At 44.6% G+C, this 22,999-nt stretch overlaps 1 pseudogene; it reads left to right on the top strand.

Moving 5' to 3' along the window:
* Nucleotides 1-1,746: 1,746 nt before the first annotated feature.
* LOC134486899 (U4 spliceosomal RNA) lies at nt 1,747-1,810 on the top strand (annotated as a pseudogene).
* The last annotated feature ends 21,189 nt before the right edge of the window (nt 1,811-22,999 follow it).

Genomic DNA, 22,999 nt, shown 5'->3' with positions numbered 1-22,999 from the left:
CATGGTCAGCACACCATTATCCTCAGTACCCAAAATGTACAAGCAAGTCAAATATCCATCCACTGATGAATGGTTGGGTCACACGATGAAATATTATACAGGCATGAAAAGGCATTAAGTATGGCACATGCCAAAACAAAGAACCTTGGGAACACTAAGCTATATCAAAGTCTGGCACAAAGGCCGTGTGTGTGTGTGTGTGTGTGTGTGTGTGTGTGTGTGTGTGTGTGTGTGTGTATGATTTCATTTGCATGAAATGTTGGCAACAGACAAATTTATCAACACACAAAGAAGATCAGTGGTTGCTAGGGGCAACAAGGAGTACTGCTAATAGCAGGGTTACTTTCAGAGAGAATGTTCTCTGCCATGGCAGAATTGTACAGAAAAGGAACTGTACAATTTAAAGTAAGTTGGATGGAATGTAGAATGAATCATGATTTAAAAAAAGACAGAAAAAGATACAAACTATCTATGAATGAATGGAAGCCAAGGGCCAAGACATGCCAGAAGAGAAGCTAGGCTTGCCTTGCCAGCTGCCAACATGCCCTCTCTCACTCTAATCTCAAGATGGGACACCTGGCTCCTTGCTGGCTTGGTGCTGCTACAATGCTACTGTGTATATCTACATAGTTAGTGAGGGGCCCCCTTAAAAACACCACTGGTAACATTCCGTAGATGTTTGCAGGTATCTCCATCCCCTGACCTACAAGGTGATAAATCATTCTGTCAGAGCCACAGCAACATTAAAGCCCTGCCCCCCAGACATTTAACAGGCTAAGGACACCCAACATGCAAGGAAATAGGCTGGAGCTAGCTGGTCCCAGATCTGTCTCTCAGAAAGTGGTCCTTGGGCTTTCTGGGAGACACAGGGCACAGAGCAGTGCCCCAGCCCACTCTGAGTCCCTGTGACTTGGATCCCCCCTACGCGTTTCTGAAAAGTGCTAAGAAGCATTGCTGCAAAGGTTATCACGGGTGATTGGATAGTCAGGGCCACCCTAGATAGTACAGTTGACTCTTCTAGGGGAACCACTTAAGAAGAGGGGTGTACCTGGATGTCTTTAAGATGCAGAGCTCTTCATCCCGATAACATACTGAAGCCATGAGGGTTTACTCAACCTTCCCAATTATAAGAGAAGCTTACACTGACAGCCATGGGATAGGTACCCAGAGAAGAGGCCACTGAGGTTCTGCTGGAGTTGGTGACTGTCCCTAAGGGATGCCACCTTCCTGTCTGGAGGGAGTAAGAGAAACGCTGTTTTAATTCACTTCACACCTGACCAAATTGTCTGAAGGTTCTTGAATCAACAGATTCTGTCTGTCATCTGGGCCTGCTGGGGTGAGGTTCCTGTGGTTGATTTCCAGGATACTTTACACAGTGCATGCTGTTACAGAGACAACAGTGAGAATGCGGTGTTGTACTTTTACCGCTATCATAGTCACTCTGATGGCCCAATGGACCTTTCAGAGCAATTAAAACCCAGAGTGGCTCTGGCTAGCGACCCACTAGTCAGATGGTTTAGGCCTGGGGTTGGGGATTTAGCTCAGTGGTAGAGTGCTTGCCTAGCAAGCGCAAGGCCCTGGGTTTGGTCCCCAGCTCTGAAAAAAAAATTAAATTAAATTAAAGATGGTTTAGGCCTGATAAGTTGAACCCATGAAGAGCCTTGCGGCTGTGGTGCTCTATTGCATGACTTCATGGTCTTTGGCTGTCTGTGGAGTCCTTCTTTCGCTGTCCAGAAAGCCAGACGGGGCTCTGTGCAGTGGCAGTATCATAGCCAATGAGGTTTATCTGAGGCATGATTATTGCCAATTATTGCTGGTTACTGCTAATTGAAACAGAAAGCCAGATGGTCATAGGTTCTGACACCAGGACCGTGTGAAGGCAGAAGCCACCCCACTCCACTTCAGGTCAAGGCCCTAGGCACACATTTAGCAAGCTGCTTGGTGCCATTTTGTTCTGATCTTTCCTTTCTGACCCAAACTTAAGGTCATAGAAGAAATATGTCACGTATACTCAAACCACCAAGACTCAGAATGGTGTTGACAACAACCATCCTGCCAATCAGACCTCTCTGGGGCTGACCTCAGCTTTCAGCCTCAGACATGCCCCACCTGTCACCCTCCCCTGCACACCATGGGGATGGCTCTGGGCACAGGAATCATCTGCTCACTTTCTTTATACTGTTCACCCAGTGGACAGAGGCCTCAGCTCCTGGCATACGTCAGCCCTGGCAGGTGGCGGGGGTCTGCCTGGTGACAAGCTTGCTGGCCGGGCTTCCTCAGTGGCCACTTGCAGCAATGAGGGACCCAGGCTATGCTCTCATTGGCTGTTCTGCAGAGCCCTGAGCACTCAGGGTGACTGCTGCACCTGGCGAAACTCACCGCATCCCTCTGGCTCACTGACCTGAAATGATTCCACCAGTTCAGTGGCTGGGGTACAGCCTGGTGGCAGAACTTGTGCCTGGCATGTATAAAAGCCTCTGTTCAGGTCCTTGTGCCACAGGAAAAGAAATGAAAGGGAAAGAGAAAGGGAATGGCCTCTTCACCCATTGTAGAGGTGGCCATAGCACCTTGGTCTTGTAGATTGTCTCATCACGGCTGGTGACATTTGATTGCAGGCAGACCACTGATGACTTCTCACCTGACAGTCTACTTTCCCCATGCCTGAGCCATAAATATCCCCGGCCACCCTCAGGGGCTTCTGAGACCTGTTTTCCTACCTCCACACTCAGCCTTGCGACTACATTTTCCTTTTTGTGATGGGCTAACATCCTCACCCACACTTCACAAATGAGAAACCTATAGCTCAGAGCGATGTAGCAACTTCCTCAAGGACACACAGTTAGGGAAGACAAGGCAGCCCTCATCCACAGCTCCTGCCCTCACCTCAGTACCTGGGACATCAGCTCCCTGAGCACTGAGCCTCAGGAAAGGGATGTCAGTCCCAGAGTCTGTCAGGGATGTCACTGTGTGGAGGACCAACACATACGAATGCCCTTGTATTTCTCCTGTCCGTATATTCCATATACCCTACAAAGATAGATCTGCAGTGTTTATCACTGAGAAAGTAAATACGAACAAATTTTACAAATATAAACTAAAACTGTAGATGCTCTAAAAAAATGAATTGATTTCAGGAAGTGAAATTACATCTTAGCCGAGCATCTGTTGCTATGGCAAAGCACCGGAAGTGGGGTAATTTATAAAGGAGCTCACAGTTCTGAGGGTTGCAAGTCCTCTTGGTGTACGTGGCCACACCTGGTGGTGACCCTGTGCTATGTCATAACACAGCGAAAGCAGAAAAACAAACACCCTGAAAGGGGCAAAGCCCAATGGGCAGCCTCCTTTTAACACAATCCCCGATTGCAGGTACCAACCAAGTCCCATGAGAATGTCATTAATCTCTCCTAAGGGCCACCTCTCGAAGTCCCAACACCTCTCAACCGGCTTATGGCTGACTTCAAAGGGACAGATCACATTCAACCCAAGTATGCTACCAAGTTTTGGACCTCACTGGTTAAAGGAACTGCTGTGTGGAGTACAGTAGGGAAGCTGAGAGCAGTGCCTCTTGGGTCATTTGCAGATAGGCAGACTGGTGTGTGGGAGCTCAGCACGTGTCCTGGCCACCAGGCATTCTGGATTAAATTCAGGGCCTACTATTTATTGTCTTACCGCATTGCTCCTCAACACACCCTAGCCCTTTGCTTCCCCCTCATTTTCCTACTGGCACCCTAAGCCCAGGCAGTTCTTAGAGACCCAGAGGAGGACCACCCAGCCCCAGAGGAGTCCATGGTGACAGAGTCAGACATAGATGTATCTAGAAAAAGAAACTGTCTCCAACACAGCCTGTCAGGTGCACTGGATGGAGTCCTGGCTGGCTTCCTGGAGGCAAGGGCCTGGCAAGAGCCTTCTTTTTTTTTTTTTTTTTTTTTTTTTTTTTTTTTTTTTTAATTAACTTGAGTATTTCTTATATACATTTCGAGTGTTATTCCCTTTCCCGGTTTCCGGGCAAACATCTCCCTCCCCCCTCCCCTTCCTTATGGGTGTTCCCCTCCCAACCCTCCCCCCATTGCCGCCCTCCCCCCATAGTCTAGTTCACTGGGGGTTCAGTCTTAGCAGGACCCAGGGCTTCCCCTTCCACTGGTGCTCTTACTAGGATATTCATTGCTACCCATGGGGTCAGAGTCCAGGGTCAGTCCATGTATAGTCTTTAGGTAGTGGCTTAGTCCCTGGAAGCTCTGGTTGCTTGACATTGTTGTACATATGGGGTCTCGAGCCCCTTCAAGCTCTTCCAGTTCTTTCTCTGATTCCTTCAACAGGGGACCTATTCTCAGTTCAGTGGTTTGCTGCTGGCATTCGCCTCTGTATTTGCTGTATTCTGGCTGTGTCTCTCAGGAGCGATCTACATCCGGCTCCTGTTGGTCTGCACTTCTTTGCTTCATCCATCTTGTCTAATTGGGTGGCTGTATATGTATGGGCCACATGTGGGGCAGGCTCTGAATGGGTGTTCCTTCAGTCTCTGTTTTAATCTTTGCCTCTCCCTTCCCTGCCAAGGGTATTCTTTTTCCTCATTTAAAGAAGGAGTGAAGCATTCACATTTTGATCATCCGTCTTGAGTTTCGTTTGTTCTAGGGATCTAGGGTAATTCAAGCATTTGGGCTAATAGCCACTTATCAATGAGTGCATACCATGTATGTCTTTCTGTGATTGGGTTAGCTCACTCAGGATGATATTTTCCAGTTCCAACCATTTGCCTACGAATTTCATAAACTCGTTGTTTTTGATAGCTGAGTAATATTCCATTGTGTAGATGTACCACATTTTCTGTATCCATTCCTCTGTTGAAGGGCATCTGGGTTCTTTCCAGTTTCTGGCTATTATAAATAAGGCTGCAATGAACATAGTGGAGCACGTGTCTCTTTTATATGTTGAGGCATCTTTTGGGTATATGCCCAAGAGAGGTATAGCTGGATCCTCAGGCAGTTCAATGTCCAATTTTCTGAGGAACCTCCAGACTGATTTCCAGAATGGTTGTACCAGTCTGCAATCCCACCAACAATGGAGGAGTGTTCCTCTTTCTCCACATCCTCGCCAGCATCTGCTGTCACCTGAGTTTTTGATCTTAGCCATTCTCACTGGTGTGAGGTGAAATCTCAGGGTTGTTTTGATTTGCATTTCCCTTATGACTAAAGATGTTGAACATTTCTTTAGGTGTTTCTCAGCCATTCGGCATTCCTCAGCTGTGAATTCTTTGTTTAGCTCTGAACCCCATTTTTTAATAGGGTTATTTGTTTCCCTGCGGTCTAACTTCTTGAGTTCTTTGTATATTTTGGATATAAGGCCTCTATCTGTTGTAGGATTGGTAAAGATCTTTTCCCAATCTGTTGGTTGCCGTTTTGTCCTAACCACAGTGTCCTTTGCCTTACAGAAGCTTTGCAGTTTTATGAGATCCCATTTGTCGATTCTTGATCTTAGAGCGTAAGCCATTGGTGTTTTGTTCAGGAAATTTTTTCCAGTGCCCATGTGTTCCAGATGGTTCCCTAGTTTTTCTTCTATTTTTTGAGTGTGTCTGGTTTGATGTGGAGGTCCTTGATCCACTTGGACTTAAGCTTTGTACAGGGTGATAAGCATGGATCGAGCTGCATTCTTCTACATGTTGACCTCCAGTTGAACCAGCACCATTTGCTGAAAATGCTATCTTTTTTCCATTGGATGGTTTTGGCTCCTTTGTCAAAAATCAAGTGACCATAGGTGTGTGGGTTCATTTCTGGGTCTTCAATTCTATTCCCTTGGTCTATCTGTCTGTCTCTGTACCAATACCATGCAGTTTTTATCACTATTGCTCTGTAATACTGCTTGAGTTCAGGGATAGTGATTCCCCCTGAAGTCCTTTTATTGATGAGGATAGCTTTAGCTATCCTGGGTTTTTTGTCATTCCAGATGAATTTGCAAATTGTTCTGTCTAACTCTTTGAAGAATTGGATTGGTATTTTGATGGGGATTGCATTGAATCTGTAGATTGCTTTTGGTAAAATGGCCATTTTTACTATATTAATCCTGCCAATCCATGAGCATGGGAGATCTTTCCATCTTCTGAGGTCTTCTTCAATTTCTTTCCTCAGTGTCTTGAAGTTCTTATTGTACAGATCTTTTACTTGCTTGGTTAAAGTCACACCAAGGTACTTTATATTATTTGGGTCTATTATGAAGGGTGTCGTTTCCCTAATTTCTTTCTCGGCTTGTTTCTCTTTTGTATAGAGGAAGGCAACTGATTTATTTGAGTTAATTTTATACCCAGCCACTTTGCTGAAGTTGTTTATCAGCTTTAGTAGTTCTCTGGTGGAACTTTTGGGATCACTTAAATATACTATCATATCATCTGCAAATAGTGATATTTTGACCTCTTCTTTTCCGATCTGTATCCCCTTGATCTCCTTTTGTTGTCTGATTGCTCTGGCTAGAACTTCAAGAACTATATTGAATAAGTAGGGAGAGAGTGGGCAGCCTTGTCTAGTCCCTGATTTTAGTGGGATTGCTTCAAGTTTCTCTCCATTTAGTTTAATGTTAGCAACTGGTTTGCTGTATATGGCTTTTACTATGTTTAGGTATGGGCCTTGAATTCCTATTCTTTCCAGGACTTTTATCATGAAGGGGTGTTGAATTTTGTCAAATGCTTTCTCAGCATCTAATGAAATGATCATGTGTTTCTGTTCTTTCAGTTTGTTTATATAATGGATCACGTTGATGGTTTTCCGTATATTAAACCATCCCTGCATGCCTGGGATGAAGCCTACTTGATCATGGTGGATGATTGTTTTGATGTGCTCTTGAATTCGGTTTGCCAGAATTTTGTTGAGTATTTTTGCGTCGATATTCATAAGGGAAATTGGTCTGAAGTTCTCTTTCTTTGTTGTGTCTTTGTGTGGTTTAGGTATAAGAGTAATTGTGGCTTCGTAGAAGGTATTCGGTAGTGATCCATCTGTTTCAATTTTGTGGAATAGTTTGGATAATATTGGTATGAGGTCTTCTATGAAGGTTTGATAGAATTCTGCACTAAACCCGTCTGGACCTGGGCTCTTTTTGGTTGGGAGACCTTTAATGACTGCTTCTATTTCCTTAGGAGTTATGGGGTTGTTTAACTGGTTTATCTGTTCCTGATTTAACTTCGATACCTGGTATCTGTCTAGGAAATTGTCCATTTTCTGAAGATTTTCAAGTTTTGTTGAATATAGGTTTTTATAGTAAGATCTGATGATTTTTTGAATTTCCTCTGAATCTGTTGTTATGTCTCCCTTTTCATTTCTGATTTTGTTAATTTGGACGCACTCTCTGTGTCCTCTCGTTAGTCTGGCTAAGGGTTTATCTATCTTGTTGATTTTCTCAAAGAACCAACTTTTGGTTCTGTTGATTCTTTCTATGGTCCTTTTTGTTTCCACTTGGTTGATTTCAGCTCTGAGTTTGATTATTTCCTGCCTTCTACTCCTCCTGCGTGTATTTGCTTCTTTTTGTTCTAGAGCTTTTAGGTGTGCTGTCAAGCTGCTGACATATGCTCTTTCCTGTTTCTTTCTACAGGCACTCAGTGCTATGAGTTTTCCTCTTAGCACAGCTTTCATTGTGTCCCATAAGTTTGGGTATGTTGTACCTTCATTTTCATTAAATTCTAAAAAGTTTTTAATTTCTTTCTTTATTTCTTCCTTGACCAGGTTATCATTGAGTAGAGCATTGTTCAATTTCCACGTATATGTGGGCATTCTTCCCTTATTGTTATTGAAGACCAGTTTTAGGCCGTGGTGGTCCGATAGCACGCATGGGATTATTTCTATCTTTCTGTACCTGTTGAGGCCCGTTTTTTGACCAATTATATGGTCAATTTTGGAGAAAGTATCATGAGGAGCTGAGAAGAAGGTATATCCTTTTGCTTTCGGATAGAATGTTCTATAAATATCCGTTAAGTCCATTTGGCTCATGACTTCTCTTAGTCTGTCGACATCACTGTTTAATTTCTGTTTCCATGATCTGTCCATTGATGAGAGTGGGGTGTTGAAATCTCCCACTATTATTGTGTGAGGTGCAATGTGTGTTTTGAGCTTTAGTAAGGTTTCCTTTACGTATGTAGGTGCCCTTGTATTTGGGGCATAGATATTTAGGATTGAGAGTTCATCTTGGTGGATTTTTCCTTTGATGAATATGAAGTGTCCTTCCTTATCTTTTTTGATGACTTTCAGTCGGAGCAGGGAACCAGCAAGCGGTGAGGCAAGCCAGCTAGGTCACCAGTGTGTACCTACTGTGTGATGACCACTGTTTGAGGTAGTAGGGATACAAGCAGTGAACCAGCCAGAAGACACAGACTCTGGACTCATGAAGCTGAAAGCCTTGTAGGGTGGGGGAGACAGTAATTAGTAAAATATATGGTGGTTGAGAAGATGATGAGCTAACAAGGAAAACAAGATAAAGCAGGACAGGTGGGCAGCCAGCGCTGGGGGCTTTGGAGCGCATTCCCGAGAAGGGAGCGTCCACAGCAGGACTTAGGAGGCCAGGAAGTGGAGATACCAGGCAGAGTCACAGCCAGAGGGTGGGGTGGGACAGCATTCGTGCAAAGATCCTGGGTGAACATAGGGAAACAGAGGGAGGCCAGCAGGCGGGAGGACTCTTACAGGTCAAAGCTGAGGACGCTGGCCTGCGGGCTATCCTGAGTGCTTGTCTTGTCTCTCACAGAAGTGGGAGCAGTGGGGACGTAAAGCAAAGGAGGGGACACAATTCCAGTCTAGCTGCGTGTTTTCTGAATGTAAGGGACGGAGCAGGGAAGGTGGACGAAGAAGCCGTGTCAAATCTCAGGCAGAGCTGCAGGCTCAGACCAGAACAAGCCTCACCTCTTATGAGGCTCCTGTAGCTTGCCTCACCCTTCTCCAACCTTCCCTGCACCTGGGCCCAGGCAGCATTAACTCAACCCTGCCAGCTCCCCCCAGGAAAGGCCCAGGTTAGCGGAAAGAGACATTCAGAGCCTGCCCGCCAACCCTGCAATTAGTGATAAGATGGATTCTTCCCCCTGACAGGCATAGGAGAAGCAGGACCTGTTATTACCCAGTGTAATTACAGCGTCTAGGCTGAGGAGCACCCTGCGAGAGGAACAACCTCGGCCTGTGTAGTTCGTGTCCTCCTCCCTCCTGCTCTTCCGCAGAGGCAGAAGCATCCAATGGGCCTGGGGTCAGGACTCAGAATCTTCCAAGGGCTCCAAGGCTGTCTTAGCTTTATCCAGGGCTGGATTCAACTCCCTGCATCTGAAGTGGCACTGTGGGAAGGCTGAGTGGCTCTGTTTGTCCTTGCTGGGCCTCTGTCCCCCTGTTCCAAGCCAAGACTGAGTCCCTGTGACACCTAGTGCCAGTGAAAAACTGCCAGTTTATTGGCTCTCCCAAGCATACCTTGGTACTTGAGTGGATGGCATACATGCAGCCTCAGTTTCCCTGAGCTAAATGGGAATTCCCCAGGTAGGCAAAATGAAGAACCTGCCCACCTACTGTGTGTTGGTGCTGAGAAAAGACTAAACCCATGAACTGAGTGACTACTGTGTGTTTCATTCATGATAGGCACATGAATATCTTCTTATAACCCACCTGAGAAAGAGAACAGTGCTTGCCCTGTGTGTGTGTGTGTGTGTGTGTGTGTGTGTGTGTGTGTGTGTGTGTGTGTGCATGTGGTGTGACTCAGGTGTTAAATAATTTTGACACTACAGATAATCCTCTCTTCTGTCCTGATTATTACAAAGGAAATCACCCTTTAGTACTTGTCCATCTATGGTGCTCTCCATACTGGTCCTGTCACCCACCCACTAACCAAGAAGACAGAGGTGAGGCCCAGAAACAGAGGAACTGAGATCTGTTAGTGTTACCCCTCACTCACTGTACAGGTTGATGGGCATTAGCATGCAATTTCCCTGGGTGTGGTTTAAGATAGTTTATCAAATTTCCATTCGCTAAGAGGCAGATGTGCTTAGAAGACTAATTCCAAGGCAAGGAAGGATCAGTGCAGGCTAAGGACACATGGGTGGTGACACTCAGGCGATCTCCACAGCTCACAGCCTGATGATTTTTCCCCTGAACTGTCACCTGCTCCAGTTTCTGCCACTTAGGCTCATCGTGTCCCCTGGAGGCCCCCTCCTCTGCAAAGAGGAAAGCACTGGCCATAGTGGATGACTGTGGACCTGGGTCCTTGCCAGGTGTCATGCTGAGTGAGATGTCAGTGTGCTGTGGCTTCTGAGAGGCTGATGGGCTAATGAGGGGGCACCTGACAGCCCTGAAGACCTGACATGTCTATTCTCAGGGAGCACAACATCTGGTTCTTAGCCCGGCCTTCTCTGAACCATCTGCCCGCCCCCTCGATGGCCTAGCAGCGTCCACCTGACAGATCTCCCTCCTGATATCTTTATTATGGCTTTGAAAAGTCTCTGTGGGGGCTCCTGACCCCATCCCCTCCTAGAGAAATGCTCCCCAGGGCATTGAGATGTAGGTCGAGTTAGGGACTAGATACCACCTATGCTTCCTGGGTAGACTGCTCCCCTGTCACTGGGACTGCTCCATAAATAACAGCAGCCTCCCGGAGAGGTCCCGCTGGGCCAGGGAGGTGCAGATGCTCACAGGACATGCTCAAGGCGGCATTTCTACATTTCCTGACAGAGGTCAGCCTGAGATGAGCTTCAGGAAGTAACGACTTCCGAAAACAAGCCCTAAGTGAATTCGTGCCGCCTGGGCTGGGCCTACAGAGGTCTTCAGTAGTCTCTGACTCCATGTACTCATATTCTCAGAATGACCACATACAAGCTACCACACACTCGCTCCTTCATTCCTTGAGCATACATTGGTTTCTGGAAAAATAATCCCATTTGTTCAAGAAAACTACATCTTGAAAACAAGACTGGAGATGCATGTGTTAGAGAAAGGACAAGTGTTGGCTCTGTACCTGGATCAGGACGACAGCTGGCCTCAGCGAGAGCCACCCTTGCTACACAGGCACACCTGAGTGAGCACAGCATGGACCAAGGACTGGCATTTCTGTCACATTTTAAATGCCCTCATCTATAAAGTCCAGAATTACCCTGGCAAGATTCCAGCCTCTCCCCTGCTCCACACACCCAAAAGCACGAGTGTCCAACTGCCGTCGCTAGGAGAGAGGTGTGGACCATCATGGACTGGAGTGGCTGCACCAGCCCTGGCTATAAAACTTTGAGCATAGGGTACCCTACATATTCCAGGGTTTCCTGAGCAGTCATGGATGGAAAAGAAGCCTGAGAGAGCATGCGGATGCGCATGTGCATTATAAGCCCGCACTGAGCATGTGTGGACGTTTCTCCGTGTCATTATCTACACAATGCAGCATAACAGCTATTTAGCAGCATTTCTCCGTGTCATTATCGCTACACAATACCGGGAGCAGCATTCACCCTAGCGTGTATACTGCCGTGGCATTGTGAGCAGTCTGGCATGAACAAAGGGGCTGTGGGTACAAGCCCAAGCCATGCTATTTCACAGAAGTTGCAGTGTGGTAACTGGGCTTCATGGTGTGGTGGTAAAAACCCATTGACACCCAAAAGGTGCTCATTAACTGTCACTTCCTCAGCCCTCGGCATGCGGTCACCCCACAGCTTGCCTCTCCTTTGTGCAGATGAGGAGCCGAGTCCCAGAGGCACAGTGATGGTCTCAGGACCGGAGCCAGAGATAAGCTTCATCTTAGTCTTAGCAATTAAAGACCCCTCCCATATCCCACAGGAAGCTGGCACTCACCCTCCTACTGAAGGTTAGAAGGTCACAGGAGTAGCAGACTGGGCGTATGCCACAACATACTGCAGGTAGCTTGCTACAGGTAACTGCTATCCCCTTCACACTGCTCGTTATCATAGGCTAGACTTACAGGTTGTCATCCAATGGCACATCGAGCACACTCTGTGCACGCTAAGTTATATGATGCTATGTGACCCCGGTTCTGTATCTGCAACTCACCCACCTGCAGGTGAAACACTGTTTCAAAAACTGGTATCAGCTCTGAGCCTGTGAACCTCTTGTCAGCACTCCCTGAACAGAGAGTCACAATCTGCAAGCCCTTTACCTCACATTGCATGCTCCAAGCCAACTCTGGTTGCTTACAAGTGTGTGGGAGAACATTTAGAGTTTCTGTGCAAATACCTTACATTAGATGAGAAACGTGAGCAGCTACGGTGTTTGGAATCCATGGAGGATCCTGAAACCAACCCCTCACCGGTAGGGAGGAAAGATTATGTAATAAAAATGTAGAAGGGGAGCTGGAGAGGGTGCTCAGCAGTTAAGAGTGCTTGCTATTCTTCTAGAGAACCTGAGTCCAGTTCCTTATTGGGTAACTCACAACTGCCTGTAACCCCAGCTCCCAGCAATCAGATGCCCTCTCCTGGCCTCTGAGGGTACCCACATACATGCACACACACACACACACACACACACACACACACACACACACACACACCGAGAGAGAGAGAGAGAGAGAGAGAGAGAGAGAGAGAGAGAGAGAATTGAGAAATGGCTCAGCATTAAAAGCACTTGCTGTTCTCTACAGAGGACCCAGCTTCAGTTCCCAGCACCTACATGGTGGCTTTCACCTATCTATAGTTCCAATCCCAGGGACTCTGACACCCTCTCCTGACCTCTGCAGGGACCAGGCCCAGGTGTATGTGGCATACTTACACACAGGCAGGCAAAACAGTCAAACATTTTTTTAAAACTTTTTAAATTATTAAATAAAACAGCGTTTTTTAAATGAAGCAGGCTTTTATTTCTGTAATGTCAGAATGAATGAATGAATGAGTGAGTGAATGAATGAGTGAGTGACTATGATGCACACCATGTTATATTCATGTATTTGTATTACCTCAGGAGACACACCATTATTTTAAGCAACAGCTGCTGAACTTTTAGCCTGTCCCTGTGCGGTTCCTGCCTGAAGGAGCTGTTGGACTACATAAGATATTAAATTATATTCTATAATAGATCTGATAGAATGTAATTGAATAGCCTGCACAATCCAACAGGTGTGTATAGGATGTATAGTTTGTTGTACTAATTATTTAATCTTAATCGGGGGCTTCCGTCCCTCCCTACATCACTCAGTCCCCAGATGAAAGACACAAGCTTTTATATTTAAGATAAGCCTTAAAGCACTAGAGCTGGGAGATATCTACCCTCCGTGCTGTTAATAACCCCCAGATATGACTTGTATGATTTGTCTGGGCTGCACTTACTCCCACTGGGCAGCCCTTATGGCCAGTTCTCATGATCGATCGTTTACCCCATGATGTCTTCTCTCTCCACCTTCTCTTCTCCTCTCCCTCCTTGTTCTCCTCAGACCCCAAGCCCAGGAACCAAAACTCTGCCCACCTCTCTTCTGCCCAGCTATAGGCTATCAGCATCTTTATTCAACCAATAGTTTTAAATTAAGGAGCAAGATCACATAGCACTTTGTGTATGTGAGGATCTTGTCCCTGAGGCAACCAGGGCCTATATTCAGCATTGTTGTACATAGCAACAGACAAAGATTCAACAAGAGTTTAACCAAATCAGTAGAGAATTCAGTCAGGCTTGCTCACTCCTGGCTCATAAAACAAAACAAAACAAGCAAACGAGCAAGCACGCAAACAAACAAAAAACAGAATAGGGAGTTAGACAGGTCTGACTCTGCCCACACAATGTCCCTATCTGTCCCATCCTGGTCCTCAAGCTTCCATAAAGGCACTATGTGAAGGTGCTCTGAGGTGGTAGGCCTCCACACTCACTCATGGCTCCATCTGTGCTGTGTCCATGTGCTGTGGCATCATAGTACCTGTCCCACACGCCCCACGTGGTGAGAAGAGCACACTTTTCCTACACTGGCAGTCTCCTCTCACGGAGCATCAACATCACCAACAATCCAGAGGCAGGTGTGATGCAGAGCCAGGCAGACTCCTCTTAGACGGGGTGGTGGGGAAGACATCCTGAGCAGTTGGGGTGGGATGTGCTGTGTTTTGCATCTGAGTGTTCACAAAGGTCATGTGTTGAAAGTTTCATCCCCACCTTGGCACCACTGGAAAGTGGTCAGACTGTAAGAGGGACCCTAGTAGGAGAAGGTGAGGTCATAGGCTGTGCCCTTGCCCAGGAATAGGAGAACACTGGTGTCTTCCTCTCCTCTCCCCCCAATCCTATCCATCAGACAAATAACTTCCCCACCATACACTGTCACCACACTGTTAGATTAAAAGCAACTGGACCAACTGACCAGAAACTGGAAACTCTAAAATTGCCAACCAAAAGAATTTTCATCTTTTAAAATCGATTGCTTCAGGTATTTTTTATATTAATGGATAGCTAATTAATACAAGACTGTGACAGCCTATTAGAAAAGCATCCCAGGGGAAAGGCACTTGCTAAGGTCCCAAGAGAGACTGATATGGGAAGGGCTGAGTACAGAAGTGCCCGGGTGGGTGGGTGTTGGGATGGTGGGCATTGCTGGTCACTGAATGGCAAGTCAAGGTCCCTGTTTTGTGCTTTCCGTTCAAAAACTTTCTTTCTTACCTTATGTCTCCTCCTGCAGATCTCTTCCCAACTTCCAAGAAATCTCCCCGGCACCCTCAGGAGAGTGAGTCTTTTTTCATACCAAACTGGAAACCCTCTCTCTCTCTCTCTCTCTCTCTCTCTCTCTCTCTCTCTCTCTCTCTCTCTCTCTGTCTCTCTCTGTCTCTCTCTGTTTGTGTGTGTGTGTGTGTGTTTGTGTGTGTGTGTGTGTGTGTGTGTGTGTGTGTGTGTGTGTGTGCTCCTTAGGATTCATTCACCCAACACATCCTGGGCCTTCGCTTTCTTCTAAAGTGATACCACTGCCTGTTGAGTGCCACACAGCCCTACCCAACTTCTACAGTGTCACACAGTACTACCTCTGTTCTATGGTGTCACATAGCACTGTCTCTAAGCCTAAAGTACTACTGCCTTAGCTGTGTCTTTGGAAGAGAGACATGTGATGGCTTAGGCCATCCTTGCATCTTGACCAACTCCCAACCACCCCCCATCCTGACCCTCACCTCCACCCCTACCCTTGTCTAAGTGCAGTGTGTAAAAGACAAGAAAATAAACATTAGAAAGTAGTCAACGCTGAGGCCAACCTGAAGCATTCTGACTCCAAGTGCATTCTCTGCAGCCACTAACAGCAATAGCAGAATACAGTGTTCTGTACTCCAGAAAAACCTACACAATTACTGGACGAGAGGCTTTATTTACTAGTTATCCATTTATTTTTGAGACAGCCTTGCTATATAGCACAGGCTGGCCTCAAACTCATAACTTTCCTGTCTCAGCCTCCCAAATGCTGAGGCCAGAGCCTGTGTCATCACGCTTGCTTTTGCTGGATGACTTTTATGCCAACTGGACACAAGGATGATATCGCCATGACAAAGTGAACTGCTTTGCCTACCATGGGCCCCACTGTGATGTGCTAGCAAAAGTGAGGCACGGTGGGTGAGGCTGCAACTCGCAAAGCTTGAATTGTAAGGTGATATGCTCGGGAATCTTCTTTAATGACCTAAGCTGAATGGCTACACAAAGTTACTATATTATTTAAAATGTTTACCAACCTATAGGGCATGAAAAAATGATAACGTACAGTCCAGGTTCAGGAAGAAAAACAAACAAACAAACAAAAAAACAACTCAATAAAAATTGCTGGGTGCTTCTTGAATTCACTTACCTGAAAAAAAACTTCAAAGAAAAAAATAGAAACATATTCAAATACAGGATACTTAAAGAACTAAAAGGGGTATGACAATAATGAATCAATAGAAATAGATATTGATTAGGAGATATGAATTACTTCAAAAAAGAAACAAAATGAAGTTCTTAAGTGAGAAAATGCAATTACTGAAATAAAACAAAAGTTACTGGATGAGCTCACCAGCTGATCTGAGACCACAGGTAAAAGAATCAGCAAACATAGAGAGAAGCCAGGCAAGCCCTCCAGCTGAGGAACTGAACATGTATAAACTGAGGAGAAACGAGCAGCAACTCAACTCAACGACCAGCAAGGGTGTAACTAGAGGTCCAAACAACATAGACAAAAGATCAGAGAAAGGGAGGGCAAATGGCCCAAACACTCCAGATAACAGATACATTGTATATCCAAGGAGCTCAGCATCCCGGAAACATCCAAAGCAACACACAGAGAAATATCATGAAATTCTTGTGACATAGAGAAAAAAGAAGAAAATCTTAATGCAAGCAGAGGGGAGAAGAAAAGTCCTGTTCTGTAGTATGACAATGACTGGCTTCTCCTCAGAAACAGGAGGCCATGAGGAGAGGACCACAGCCAAGTGATGAAGGCAGAATCTCTCCAGTTAAGACTTCTATATCCAGCAAAACTATCCTCCAAATTTCAAGTCAAAATAGAAACATTCCCAAGTAAACAAAAATCGAGAGAGCACTTTGCTGGCTGTTTTGCCTTAAAATGTAACAAGTCTTTCAGGCTAAAAGGAAGTGACTCCAGAAGTTACTAAAACCCCCAGGAAGCAATAAGAAAACAGCAAAAATGGTAAACAAATGACTTACTCTAAAAATGTATTTCTCATTTTTTTTCAGCGCTGAGGGTAGAACCTGGGGTTTCTGCATGCTAGATGAGCACTGCCCGCATGTTAGTACTCAATTCCTCTTTAAGCACTGTCGAAGCATATACGACTGTATAAAGCAACACTAGGGCCAGTGAGACAGTGCTATGGGTAAGTGCCTACGTGCCACACGAGCCTGATGGCCTAGAACAGTGGAAGGAGAAAACCATCTTTACAAAGGTGGTCTCTGATCTCCACACACATGTGCTTATGCTCACACAAGTGCAACACACACACACACACACACACACACACACGCTGCTGCTGCTGCTGCTGCTGCTGCTGCTGCTGCTGCTGCTGCTGCTGCTGCTTATATAACGCTGTATTGTTTGGTTTAGAGGATACACCAAATTGTGAGTATAAAATGTAAAATATAGAGAAATCTTTACACAAATTATATGGAAATAATAATACAAAGGAGAGAGAAGAAACCAGCCTCCACCAGAACAATGTCTTATTAGTTTTAAGTCAGTCAATTGCATTGAAGTGAATTGTAGTTGTTTAAGAGGCATACTGAAATCCATTGAGCAACAATTAAGAAAATACTTTAAAGGGACTGGGGAGGTGATTCACTGGATACAATGTTTCTTACATGGACAATGACTGGAGTTTAGCTCCCTAGAACCCACATACAAACCAGGCAGGCATGTTAGCTACCGTAATCCTCAGGCTGGTTAGAGTAGCTGGAATTGGCCAGCTGTGGGGTCAGTAAGAGACCCAGGCTCAGTGGAAAGCAATGGAGCATGACACCTGACATCAGCTTCAGGCCTCCACACACGTGCTCCCATATACATGCAGATATGCAAACACACCAGACACACATCTGCATGCAAGAAAAGAAAAAAAGCTTAAAATAGGAAAACTTGATAGAGAAATTAAAATGGTGAACCAACAAAGCCAAATAAAATAAACTGCCTAACACAAATTAAAGCTGTCAAGAGAAAACAAGCAAAGGAAGACAGATGGGCCTGGAGAGACATCTCAGTGGGGAAGAACACTTATTCCTCTTGCAGAGGCTTGCAGCTTGGACGCTCAGCACTTACGAGGTGGCTCACAACCACTGGTCAACTCCACTTCCAGGGTCTCCAATGGCCTCTGCAGCTACTGTGTGTATGTGGCACATAGCTGCACATGCAGGCAAAATATTTGCAGACATAAAACATTTTTAACCCTGGGTTTGGTCCCCAGCTTCCGAAAAAAAGAACCAAAAAAAAAAACATTTTTAAAGTGGCAAACTTAACCCCAGATACACTGGTAATTACACAGAATGAGTGGTCTGAACACCCAGATACAAAGTATGTCAGACTGACAGAAAAGAAGAAGGCCAACGGAAGACAAACAGGCTTTGGGGAACAGAGAAAGGACCACACTGTAAGAGCTGGAACTACAAAGCAGAGAAGTCCCATCATTGTATCTGAAACAAACAAACAAACAAACAAACAAACTATGTCAAGAAATATTCCCAGAGCCAATGGTAGATGTATCAGGATTATACAATGCTCAACTACAGAAATTGCAAATGCATAGACACTAAGAAAATGCTTCAAGATACAAAAAGTAAAAAATTGCAGTCAGAAGAACAATAGACAACTTTACTATGATAGCTGGAGATGAGAACTTAGCTTTAGAAGCAAATAAGAACATTTTGTAGAGACAGATGAGTCCCTCTACCAGGAAGATGTAACAATTATAAACATAGTTGCTTCTAAGAGACCTAAATGGGAAATGGACACAAAAAGAGAAGGACAATTCAGTCATGGTATAAGAGAATAACACCATAAACAGAGACATACAGGGAGGGGCAGAAGACTCATCCAAACCCCAATGGAAGACTCATCTCAAGCTCAGAGGGAACATCCCTTAGGACAGAATTCCGCCAGGCTGTAAAACAAATCTCAAAACATTCTGAAAACTGAAGTCATTTCTTCTCTAACTGTGAAGAAATTAAATTGGAAATTAACAACAGAGAATTGAATTTGGGGAATCTCCAACCACTTGGAAATTAAGCAACATACTTCTCTATTTAGGGTCCGAAGACACATCTTTACGTCTCTCTATGAAAAGTCCAGCAGAGTGACCATCACAACGGTCAATGAAGTATGTGATTTAGAGGAAATATATGAATTACCATCGAAAAACAGTTACATAATGAAACTGGAGTAGCATACACCAAGCAACATCTGAGTCAATGTTACTAATGACTCAAGCAGGCACATCTAGCCCTTGACTAGATGTCAGCAATGTGATATCAGCAGTGCAATATTGTTGTCTACATCTATCTACAAAGTTAGCCTCAGGAACCCAGAAACTGAGTTACAGAAAAAAACAAAACAACAACAAACCCCAAAACAAAACAAAATCAAACAGACAAACAAAAACACCTCACAATGTTTTAAGTACTTTGCTGTGTTTCATTGAGACCAGCTTAGAGCTACCTTGGGGCATGTACAGCCCACAATCTATAGCTGGTAGGAGCTGTGGCTGTCCTGGTGTGCATAAACACCCACTATTACATCTGCATGATGAAGTTGAATGCAACTCTTGGCAAGGCTCCATCCTTGCAGGACAGAAATGAGCAGCAAAGGAACCAAGGAAGAGTAAAACTATTCACACAAAACAAAATGGAGAAAAATCATGGTCCATTCTACTCTCAAAGTGCAGGTGAACTGCTGCTTCATATATAAAACAGCATAAAGAGAGTGAAAGGTGAGAGAAAACACCCCAACTACAAACCTTATGATCCAAGAGACAGCATACCCCTGTGCTCTGTGGGTTTTCTTGTTGCTTCACCAATCTCAGGCTGATCCTGTTTTCTGTTGCTATGTTAAAACGTTCTGACAAAAAGCAACCTGCCAGGGGTGGGGGTGGGGGTACAGTTCATTTCAGCGTAAAGTTTACAGTTTATAATAGAGGAGAGCCAAGGCAAGAACTCAATGCCAGAGCCTAAAGCAGAAACACAGAAGAACCCTACTTGCTGGTTCATTTGTTGGCTCATTCAGCTTTCTTACATGTTTCAGGACCACATGCCCATCAATGATGCTGCCCATAGTGGGCCCTCTAGCATCAGTCAGCCTTACTTTAGAGGTAAGGTATAGAAGAAAACTATAATATTGTAGGATGACAGTTCTCAGTGAATAGGGATATTTAAGATGATTATTAGATAAACAATGGAGAATAGAAGAATTTTAAGAGGGACTAGAGAGTTGTCTCAGCAGCTAAGAGCACTTGATGCTCTTGCAGAGGACCTGGGTTCCGTTCCCAGCACTCACATGATGCTCACAAGTGTCTGCAATTCCAGGTCCAGGGGATTTGATATGCTTTTCTTCGCAGGCACCAGGCACATAGGTGATACACATACATACATACATACATACATACATACATACATACATACAGCAAAACATTCACATACATAAAAATAAGTGAATAAATAAAAATTTAAAAGAGTACAAAGAGATAAGATTTCAACATTAGTCAAAATACTCTTATATATTTGGTTGTGAGCCTAGCCTTTAACAACTGAGCCATCTCTCCAGGCCCAAAATACTCAAAATGGGAAGCATGAATACTAGCAGACTGCTAAGTTTTGTATGTACTTACTAGTACTTCACATCCTAGAGCAACCACATACACACAAAGTTCATATATATATATATATGTATATATATATATGTGTGTGTGTGTGTGCGTGTATGTATATATATGTGTATATATGTATATACGCATAATATACATATTAGATACAGAAAAACATATGCAAAGAAATAAAAATGGAATTCTAATAATTGTTCCATTGACCCAAAGGAATATAGGTTAAAAGAAATGAAAAAACAAACAAACAATGGAATAGACAGAAAATGAGATAGCAGATTGAGCCCTTTTCTATCAGTAAAATATTAACTTTAAATCATTTCATTAGATGTAAATAAAAAGACAGATTCCCACAATAGTTGCAAACACAGCACAACTGTATGCTTTCTACAAGAAACTCACTTCAACAGTAAGAGCACAGGTTGGCTTAATGTAAGAGAATGAGGGAAGTCCAGTACACAAACACTGATGGAAAGAAAGTATCAGGTAAATACTTACTACTAAGCTCTGCTAACTGAGACAATGATAGCCTGGTGACACACAGCATGCAGAACAAAGGAAGGAACAAAACAGAGCACTCCAAAATAACTCTGATTATGGATAACTTATCTTTGAGGAAAATGTAGATACATCACCCTGCCAACTAAATGCTAGACAGGACAAACTAGAGCTAATTTTGCCTCTTATACAAAACTCAATGCAAAGCAGGCTTAGGTTTTTTTTTAATATGTTATTTCAATTTTAGGAGATCCAAACTGGATAGCTTCTCTGATGAATTTTAGCAAACATCAGTCACTCTCCACCTTACTCTTTGAGACAGGGTCTCTCACTGAGCCTGGAGTTCACCTTTCAGCAAAACCATGTGTCCATTGAGCTCCAGGGATCTCCTGTCTCTGCTTCCCCACCGTAGGGATTACAGATGTGTCTCATCAAACCCAGTTTCTTATGTGAGTGCTAGGCGTTCAAACTGAGCTCCCTGTACTACTACTTTACTGGCAGAACCATAATCTAGACCCTCAACAAATCTTTAAAGGACTAATATGATGGTTCTCAGAGTATTCTGCAAACCTATTGTGTGAGGACAGTTAACTCTATTACCCAAACTGGAGGGCATAAAAAATTAACTAAAAAAACAAAGCTATAGACCAATATCCCTGATGAACAAAGACACAGAAATCCCCAGCAAAATACCAGTGGGTTAAACTCAGTGGCTCACCCAGAGGATCACCAATGATCCAGTGGGTTTCTTCTCAGGGATCAAACAGTGTTTCAACACAGCATGCCATCTTAACAGGAAGAATGACAAAAATGACTTGATCATCTGAACAAATATAGAAAGAGCATCTGGTGCATTCAGTATCCCTCTGTGGTAAAAGTCCTGAGCAGAGTAGATGTAGGTGGAACAGGCCTCAGCATAGCAAGGGGAGGCAAACCCACTGTAGTCCTCATGAGGTGCCTCAGCATAGCAAGACAAAAGCAAGACAGAGCCACTGCCATCACTGTGAGGGAAATGTTCAAGTGTTTCCTCCCACACCAGGAACAAGAGCAGAGTGGGCTTGCCCTGTTCTTCTGCAGAGTACTGCCCAGGGCAGTGAGACAAGGCTTACAAACCAGAGGGAGCAACCAAATTGCCCATGGCAGATCAGAAAACAGAGAGTAAGACTCAGGCAAGAAACCAAGCCTGGCTAGAATCTATAGGTCTGTTCTCCAGCAAACCACTTCCTCCAGAGCGGCCCCTCCTTCTAAGGGTTCCATGTCAATGCAGTGCCATCAGCTGGGAGCAAAGTGTTCAAACACTTGAGTCTGTTGTGAACATTTGACACCCCAGTCCTAACAGTAGGGTTTAGAAGAAGGGCTGGGGATGATGCAGAGAGATGGCTCAGTGGTTAAGAGCACTTGCTGCTCTTGCCATGGATCTGAGTTCAATTCCAAGTGCCCACATGAGACAGCTTACAACTGCTCATGACTCCACCTACAGGGGAATCCCATGCCGCTGGCCTCCATGGGCACCAGGATTTATGTATACATTCCCAGACACAAACACCACACATACACAGAGCTACAAAATATGATTCAAAAATTAAAAACAAAAAAAATTTATGGAGGTTAAAAATAAGTGTGTGTATGGGGGGGGGGAGTCAATTGATCCAATAATTGTGTGCTCACCTGAGCCCCAACTACATGACAGAAAAGCTGACAGACCTGAAGATGAGAGTGTGCAATTGAACCAAAACAACTGTAAATTACAACTTCCTGCTTTCGGTAATGTCTACAGCAACCAAGCCAAGGATCAAAAGGGAATCAGTGGGGTGGAGAGGGCTGCAAATCAAGTAGAACCCCATAACTCCGCAGAGCCCCACCCACTGGCGGAATGCACAGGGGACACTCTTCTAGAAAGGCTGTTTGTGGCAGGCCACAAGGCCTGCTCAAGACATCCGAACACAGAGAAACAAGGGTACGCTCTCCAGGAGCACGGGGTGAGCTTGCATTTCAGTGACAGAAGCTTTGGAAAGTCTCGGATGCGTGGCTCTTAAACAACACTTGCTGCGGAGAATCAGAGGGGAAATCGGACAATACTTTGAATGAGTGAAAACAGAGGTGTGATAGCCCAAAACTTCTTCTGGGATTCAGGACTAAAAAAAAGTACAAACTTGTTACACTCAGAAAACAGGAAAAGGAGGGGTACTACAAGCAGCTATGCAGCATCAAACTAGACAAGGTAGTCTGAGTGAGAATTTGAGCCAAGGAAGAAGCTGATCAGGCTTAGAGAGAGGA

Source organism: Rattus norvegicus, chromosome 4 (genome assembly GCF_021556685.1).
Source record: "Rattus norvegicus strain SHRSP/BbbUtx chromosome 4, alternate assembly SHRSP_T2T, whole genome shotgun sequence".
Taxonomy (NCBI): domain Eukaryota; kingdom Metazoa; phylum Chordata; class Mammalia; order Rodentia; family Muridae; genus Rattus; species Rattus norvegicus.
Note: the sequence above shows the minus strand (reverse complement) of the source record. Positions and strands in the feature narration are given on the sequence as shown.